Source organism: Macrobrachium rosenbergii, chromosome 46 (assembly GCF_040412425.1).
Source record: "Macrobrachium rosenbergii isolate ZJJX-2024 chromosome 46, ASM4041242v1, whole genome shotgun sequence".
NCBI lineage: Eukaryota > Metazoa > Arthropoda > Malacostraca > Decapoda > Palaemonidae > Macrobrachium > Macrobrachium rosenbergii.
The window spans coordinates 45,045,338-45,054,379 of record NC_089786.1 but is presented as its reverse complement, the minus strand read 5'-3'; the positions used below and the strand labels follow the sequence as shown (position 1 = coordinate 45,054,379).

At 38.0% G+C, this 9,042-nt stretch overlaps 1 pseudogene; it reads left to right on the top strand.

Moving 5' to 3' along the window:
- The first annotated feature begins 776 nt into the window (after positions 1-776).
- On the top strand, positions 777-8,063 carry LOC136830472 (uncharacterized; annotated as a pseudogene).
- The last annotated feature ends 979 nt before the right edge of the window (positions 8,064-9,042 follow it).

The window sequence follows — 9,042 nt, the reverse complement described above, 5'->3', positions numbered from 1 at the left end:
TTCAGCCGAGATCTCTCAGGGTCCAAACTCATCTGCCTTTGAACCAGGACTCCGTGGTAGTCCAGAAGCCCTCCGTCGTCCTCCCTTCATACGGAGCGAGTCAGGGGGGCGAGGGAATCGGTCATCTTGATGTCTTCTCTCTATTAGTATCTGTCTGAGACGTCACTACTCAGGTACACTCGGAAACCACAATCTCCGACCCACCTAGGTAGTGCTCCGAGTTTAGGAGCGGGGCCTTTCCGGACGGCGGGCATCGCCAATTATCACGAAGTGAAACACACTCGAACACCTTTTGAACTCTTCCGGATTTTGGTTTGGGTGTTTTTTTTTTTGCTTTGTTTTTTAAATGAGTTTGCTGCATATAATGCAAAGCAGTCATTGTGTGATTATATAGACAACACTGTGTTGACTTCTACAACCTGTAAAATATCGAAACGAGAAAAAAATGCCGAAACTGCCGAGTTGTAGTTAGGTCAGTGCGGAGGAGGAAAGGTAAAATTTGTGTGTTGTATATGTGTGCGTGGAAATTACAATTTGAAGTAGCGTCACACAAGTGGACGAATCACAGCGCTAACCAAGTTAACGTAATGGGTAGAAGCAGGAGCAGGACTTCCCTCATCTAGGTTTAAACGTCTTCTGGAAGGTAGTGTGCTTTGTCGACATGTCATTCTCTCTCTCTCTCTCTCTCTCTCATCTCTCTCTCTCTCTCGTACTATCCCTTAACAAATCCTCATGATATCATTGTAAGAGTGACTGTATAGTTTAATGGATTCCCTGTATTTATATGCTGTTTCATAAATCTCATTATCGTGTTATTATTACAGATATGGAAGTTCAGCCACAACGTCGTGAAAGGCCACCGAGGGCTAGAGCCAATCGACCTGAAGTGATAACAGAGCGAGGCAGGATTATTGGCTATCACGAGGCAGGGAAGGGCATACGGGAAATAAGTCGCCTTATGGGTATCTCCAGAGATAAGGTTAGGCGTTGGCTGAGAAGACATGAGGAGGAGGGTCACGTACTCACCAGGCCCAGATCAGGAGGGCCAAGAGTTACCACACCTGAGGAGGATGGCCGCATACAAAGAGAATCCAGAGAGCACCGCTCAAAACTGCAGTAAGCATAACAAGGACGCTCAAGTTCAGTGTCACCCAATAACAACAAGGAGGCGATTGCGGGAGACTGGGCCGACATTGTTTCATCCCTGCACGGAAGAAACCTTAACTGCTGGCCACAGGGAAGCCCGCCAAAGGTTTGCCGAGGCGTATGCGGATGTGGGACTCAGTTTTGGAGGCGTGTCATTTTCACCGACGAGAAAAGTTTCACGTCTGTCGCAGCAGTCGGTCGACAGTGTTGGCGAATCCGCAACACTAGATACTCTTCAATCGGTTACAGTGTATGAGAATAAAGGTTTTAATTGTTATCACTATTTTTTATTACAGGTATTATTACAAAAATTCCGCTACTCCGCTACTATCTTGAATCTTGTACTATAAGTAAAAAGTTATGCATGAAAAGTATTCGTCCCCAAGGTTGACTTCAGTATTAGTTGTATGGATAATATAACATGAAAAGTATGTGTCCCCAAGGTTGACTTCAGCATTAGTTGTATGGATAATATTTTAACAAATAACTGTGACTGATAAACCAGAATCATCTTCTTGTAGCTCCTCACAGTAAGTTTAATCAGAATCACTATTGATATGTATGATACTTGAATTTTCTTCGTCGTCTTGTTCGTCAGATGATATAATGATGCATTTACCTGAAGAGTTATCAATATTTTCAACAATGTCATCATCTGACCAATCCTAATTTTCATCGTGTTTCTGAATCATACAAACATAATTTTCTTCAGATGTTTCATTTTCATCAATTTCATTACCTGAATGTGACGAATCTTGGGGTGGCTGACTTTCATCAAATAAAAGTTTGAGTAAGATGGGGTTACAGTTCTCACTAAGTTTTAGTCGTTTTGTTTTCCTCCCATTCATTTTTCCAATAACAGTAATACATTAATAACCAAATGAATGTTCTACTACACAGTATGCACGTTAATAATGCAACTGACAGTTGATTCCGAGTGCATTTGTGATGTCGTGGAGTTATTGCTGAGAGTGCACATACTGTGCTGTTTCATGAAAAAGTCGAAATGAATGTTGACCTAACACAATCTCTCTCTCCCTCTCTCTGTCTCTTCCCTTAATATTTCGAGTGTTATGTATTTTTGTTTTCATTTAGAGAGATGATGATGATCATGATGACAGAGAGAGAGAGAGAGAGAGAGAGAGAGAGAGAGACAGAGAGAGAGAGAGACAGACAGACAGACAGACACACACGCACATGCAGAATCTACCCTTCCCCCCACCATCGTTAACTATAACCGGCAGTTTCGGCATTTTCTCTTCGTTTCGATATTATACAGGTTGTCGAATTCAACACAGTGTTCTCTTTATAATGAAACCATGGCTGCTTTGCAGCAATGAAACAAAAAAAAATTCCGGAAGAGTTCAAAAGGTGTTCGAGTGTTTCGCTCCGTGATAGTTGGCGTTGCGCGCCGTCCAGAAAGGCCCCACTCATAAACTCGGAGCACTACCTAGGTGGGTCGGAGATTGTGGTTTCCGAGTGTACTTGTTGCTCATGTACTGTTGTTTTTCAAATAAAATTTTATTAAATTGTATTCCCATAATCTAACAAGTTTCAGCACTTATTATACACACTGCACACATACAGACAGTATACACACACACAAACACACACACACACACACACACACACACACACACACATATATATATATATATATATATATATATATATATATATATATATATATATATATATATATATATATATATATTCTATATATAATATATATAGTATAAATGATAATGTGTCAGTTTATATAAGTACTAGACTTCTTACATTATGCAAATACACACACACACACACACACACACATATATATATATATATATATATATATATATATATATATATATATATATATATATATATATATATATATATATATATATATATATATATATATATATATATATATATATATATATATATAAATGTGTCAATTTATTATAAGTACTGAGCTTCTTACATTATGCAAATACACAAATATATATATATATATATATATATATATATATATATATATATATATATATATATATTACAGTATATTATATATATATATATCCACTTTGGAGCAGCACATGCTGTAATTGCACCAGGGACCTTACAGTTCCGGATATAATTACTCACTAATTACGCCAAGACCATAAGCACTACAACAGTAAGCTAGCAGAATCTAACTACTTCAAGATCTTAGGCTTTTAAAGTCGTATAGAAGCCACAAGGTCTGCTGAACGTTGCCCACTAACTTTGACATGAAAGACTGAACGAATTATTTTCCTCAAAGTCTTTCACACTGAAGGAACGACGAAAGTTCTTCAAAGGTCTTCGTAGCCTGAAAGCAACCAATAATACTTTTTACTGTGGCCTTTCTAAATTCTTCAAGGAGGATAAATGATCGGAGCCTTGAGAAAGCGCAGTATAGTCTTGGATAATTTCTGAGGAGTGGTAGGAAATGTCTCCGAATGTTTGTAATGGTATCAATCACTGAGGAAAAAATATACTCATAGAATGCCCAATTGATGTTTTTTTCGATATTCGGTTTCAGCGTTAAAACAGAAAGTAATTATGAGTAAGAAAAGTAATAAAAGAAGAACAATCTCCTCTTCACATCCGGTAAACAGGGAGTGAGAAACCTCGTTCTTCGGTAGATTCCAAGAACTTTACTTTCATTTTTTTTTAAGACTAATGTTAATTGATTAAAAGTGTCAATTTTTATCTCAGAAATTTTATCACTTTTCATTTGAGTATTTATGCAAGTTAAGTGGCAGAAGCAACTTGCGTTTTATGATGACCGAGATGTCAACATTTGATCAATGCAGTCTTGCCCTAATCTCCCCTGGCCAATTATATGCCCTTTCACTTGTCCCGTGAATAATTTCAGGCCATTAATGCCACACTCAGACCCCACTGAGATATGACAATCTGCAAAGGAAGGATGACATTCCCTTCTGTGTTGGAGGACACTCTGATTTCCTAAGTGGGAGGTTGTTTTTGTCTTTCATTAATCGGATCCATCTTACTTGTAATGGGAAGTCGTTCTTCTAACGTATCTAAAAATGCTGGATATTGTCTCTTTTGCAATCCACTTAACTATAAAAAACAATCATTTCCGCTTTATCACAAATCAGTTGAAATCTTAAAAAGGTCAACAAAAGGCAATGCTGTTCTAGTATTAATATTCAATGTTCAACATTGCAATACCATTTTTGTACTAACTAATAAAACTGTATTTACTCCTTGGTGATTTTTCGTTTATATTCACTTGATTAATTGAGCAAATAGATGATTGGCTGTATTCTTTTGTTTTTGTTGCTGATTAATTGATAAATAAATATTTCCATGCCTAAATTCTGAGACTGATTTACTCTCTAAATTGTGTGCTCACGGGACACAAATCAGTAGAAAATGTCATACATCATTGTTCTTAGATTCTGTAAGACGCTGGTGAACACAACTTTTTTCATTGCAAGCAATTGTTACTAGGATTGGTTTTAAACTGTAAAGTAAATATGCCTCTTGCAAGGAAACATTACCAACCATCAGTGCCACGATTATTGGATGATTTTTAGAATCTCAAGGGAAAAATTTTGCCAAAACCATCCAAGACTATATTTTAATCTTTGATTTGTCTGTAATAAGTGTTTTGCACCTGTTATTAAAGAACTTACCTCCTTCCACACTGCTACCGTCTCTCTTCATCCAAACCTCTTCGATGTTGATATCGAAAGTTTACCAGAAAACGGTGGTGTTCAATTTGCTTGGTGTTAGACCTCGCACATTTGACTGAATTTTCATACGGAGGAAGAATATGATTATAAATTCCAGTGTGCATTCCCTAAAAGAGCTTTCTATTTCTATATAAGTTAAGAGTTTCTTTTTGTTACAAAAATAAAACAAATGTGACAAATCTTCTGTATTTCATGAAGGTCTCAGGCAATGGTTGTGTAATAGAAATATGATACTGTTTCTACTTTGGTTAGATCATTCTTTTCTAATGTCCCTTACTTTAGTTATTTACAGTAATAAACACTCTAGTTTACAGTTAAGGTTTCAATAGACACCGTAGATGTCAAGCGCTTATGTTATATTTTAATATTACTGCCTATATTTTGCATAAATTGATAATGCAGGATAACACTATAATGGCTAACTATAGATAGCAGATGACAGCCATTTTTTGACTGGACAAGTGTTGTCAAATCTGAGAGAGGGTAATTCTTGCATCTGTCATCAACTGCAGCTCTCATAAGATTGCAGATCTCTTCTCATTCAAGAGATACTGCGCTGGTTATTCTCGAGATGTTTTTGATTCTACGAATGAATATGCATGCTAAGAATAATTAAACCTCACCAAACCAAAATAGTACATGGCCTCTGGAAACAGTTGTACAACAGCCTCTCCTATACTTAGGAGCACTGACATTGATAACACTGCAGAATCGACCATTCCTTCATGCTGTGGAGTAAAGGAGACATCTGCAACCGAAGGGCGCTAAGAAGTGTTGTTGTTTTTTTTTTATTGTAGCCTTACTTTGCATTTCCTACTCCAACTTCATCTGAAAGAACGTTAGCCGGTTCCTTTGCTGGTTCACGGACGTCCTGCCTTCAAAACCATTAAAACTTTTCGTTTAATCCTCCGGATGCCGTTGTGCTTCATTGCAACAGGAGTGAATTTCGATATTACAGCGTTGCCACTTGTAGTTTCATTTCTTTTTGGTTTAATTTCCTGTTATTTCTCTTTCTCTAATATTATGTCCACTCGCTAAAGGCAGCTTTCTTCATCATTTATTCAAATGTTACATTATCTAATCAACATACAGTGGTATCTTTTCCTCGTTTTACATTATTTCCTCTTGCATTATAGCATCTTACTCCTTTGGCTACAAGGCCACTCGTAAATGTTTAGTGACTGAGAGAAGAAAGAACTTTTCAGATGCTTATGCAATATGTTTCTTTCCATGGACTCATCGATATTGTTTCATGGGTATATTTATTATTTCTAATGTTTTATTTACATAATTATTAGCTATTTATTTAGTGGTGGTACCTCTCTACCCATATACCCTTTGGCATCATTTCCGTGCTACTCCTTTGGCTTCTATTTTTCTTTGGTTATTGCCTTCATGAACATTCTCCCTTAGTCCCACAGCCCGGACCATTCAGATGCAACGAACGAGATACCGACTGTAACACCTACTGATATTTAGGAGTAGACTTGTAAACGGTGAAACTGACCGTCTGCCGAAAATATATGGGTGGCTTACTTAACAAGCACCACTAATTGCTTGTTAGATTTTGGGTCTAGATCCAGTATATGAGATACCAGATGAAACTAATATATAATATATACTTGGACTCTCCTGATTATTGGCTGACCACTGACAGACATACTAGAGGTGGGTTCCCCTGACAGACACACTGAGTCGGGGGGGCCTAATTGGATCTAGATCCAACTTAGGAGATACCAAGTAAAATTTACGCTACAATAGCACTGCATCCTAGAGTACTATGGTGGTCATGACAGACATTTTAGTGGGTGGTTACCCCTGACAGACACCCCACAATGAGTGGGGAGGGAGACAGGATCTACATCCAACATTGGAGATACCCAGTAAAATTTGCACTACAATAGGACTGCATATTCTAGAGTTCTGTGTTGGTAATGACAGACATTTTACTGGGTGGTTACCCCCGACAGACACACCCTAACGGGTGGGAGAGGGAAGGGCAAGCCCTGATAATTACTATATAGACTACGTAGGCTGCTATTCACCAGTAATATACATCATCGTTATATATTAATAAATCTTTTTTCTCCTTTCTATATACTTTGTATTTATTTTATACGAATATTATTTGTTTGTTTCATATAAATAACATTCATCTGTAGGCCTATAATAATTCGATCATATTATTTTGTTAAGCAAGCAACTGACTTCAATTACATTACTCGCTTTATATTATCTTTGTTTACGAGATGAACGTTGATATTGACAGGATTTATTAAAGGTAAATTCTACAACAGATGTGTTGGTGTTCATCAAATCCTTGCCTGTGTCATGGAAAGATTATCGTTCCAGAGATTTCTGTGCACTCTTAGTGAAGAAGCAGGGACTGACATGTCATATGTTCTTCAGGAAGCGCCATTTGAGGCAAAACCAACTGAGAAGTATCTTGCAGTGAATGACAGTTTTCATGGCCATCTGGAATCCTACAACATTTTTTTAAAACAAGTTATGGAAGGGCAGCTCGGACCAACTGCGGCATACTGGACTACTTATGTGTAGGCCTACATGGTAAACAGAGTTTACAGACAACTACAACAAGCCATACACACAAATGATGTAGAGCTCTACGTATCAGTTTTACCAACTGTACTGGACATTTTCTTTGGGTTAAATCGACCCAATTATGCTCGCTGGGGATGTTTGTTTCTGCAGAAGCTTCAGTCCCCCTAACCTGAATGCCGTGAATTTCTTGATCTTGGTGCCTTCTCCATTCGTAGAACAACCAAAAACTATGCTAGGACTGCAGTCGACATGTGTCTGGAACAAACAGTGAACAAAAATGCAGCGTCTCCACTGAAAGGTATTGTTGCCTTTAGGAACTCTGAAAGCACATTTCGCAGATGGAGCATTACAACAAATCAGAGAGGATTGGCTGTTTCAGAATTAAGAACTATACTGGGCATAGAAGAAGTTGTGCAGCCATCTGTTCAGCTTCGTCGTCAGTGGCGAATCAAGAAAGATAATGAGAATATAGGCGTCCTCAGTGCATTACCGAAGGAAACTTGCAATCCCTTTGGTGACCCTGCCTGTAGTTCACCTGACCTCCTGAATATTTCATCTGGAAAAGCTACTGATCAAGAAACAAAGCTTTATCTGCTTGGGTCACTTTCAAGAGCGTTATGAATGTCGATTGACATTCCCGCAAGAGTGCAGTGTTGACAAGTCTAGATTTCTAAAGACCATGCCAAGAATAAGAGTTAAAAACTTCGCCGTGGAGAATAACAATAAAAGGAAATCGATGGTTGCTACTCTCAAGTCAGCTGCAGAAGGAGTAAGAGATGTATTTGCACGTATAATCCAGGTTGCTTCTCATCAGAATACTAGCTTGGACCTGAGACACATTCTGTCATTCCCAGTGACAGAAGTTTCCCTTTCACTGGCGCACAGCGATGGATCTCCCGTAAAAACCGAAAATTCAGCCCTACTACGGTTACTGAAATGAATCTAGACAGCTCTTTATCAACTGTGAGTCACCGTAATGTGGCAGCAACCGTTTTCGATGGAGGCTTATTAATCACACAATCTTTCAGCAGACAAATGGATCTTATGGAACAATAGCAGAGGAACTTTTGATAAAAATCTGCTCTTTTCCAGGAAGCCAAATTCATGTTCTCTTTGCTAAGTACATAGACCCTTCACTTAAAGTTAATGAAAGGAGATTAAGAGATGACGATAATAATAGATTTACAATCACTGGACCAGAACAAATTCCACGACAAAGAGGTTCCAGTTATTGACAAATGGAAATTTCAAAGATGAACTAGCAAAATTCCTTCTCGTGGAATGGTGTAAGAATCAGCATGGTCCAATCACTGGAGGTAAGATTTTAGTAGTGTCACATGGTGGTTACTGCTTGAAGTATTCCTTTAACAGTGAACAAGAGTATATGATCACTGATCAACCAGAAAATCTCCAAGGTCATAATTCTGTTAGGTTTTCTGGGAAAGATGAGTGAAGAAGAGCAAGGAAAACGAAGTATCATAATGGACTGTGGATACGGAAACAACCGCAGATATATCAACATCAATGAGCTGTTTCATGTTTTGGAAATAAAAAGAGCTGGAATATCAACCGCATTACCAGCATTCCACGCCTTCACAGG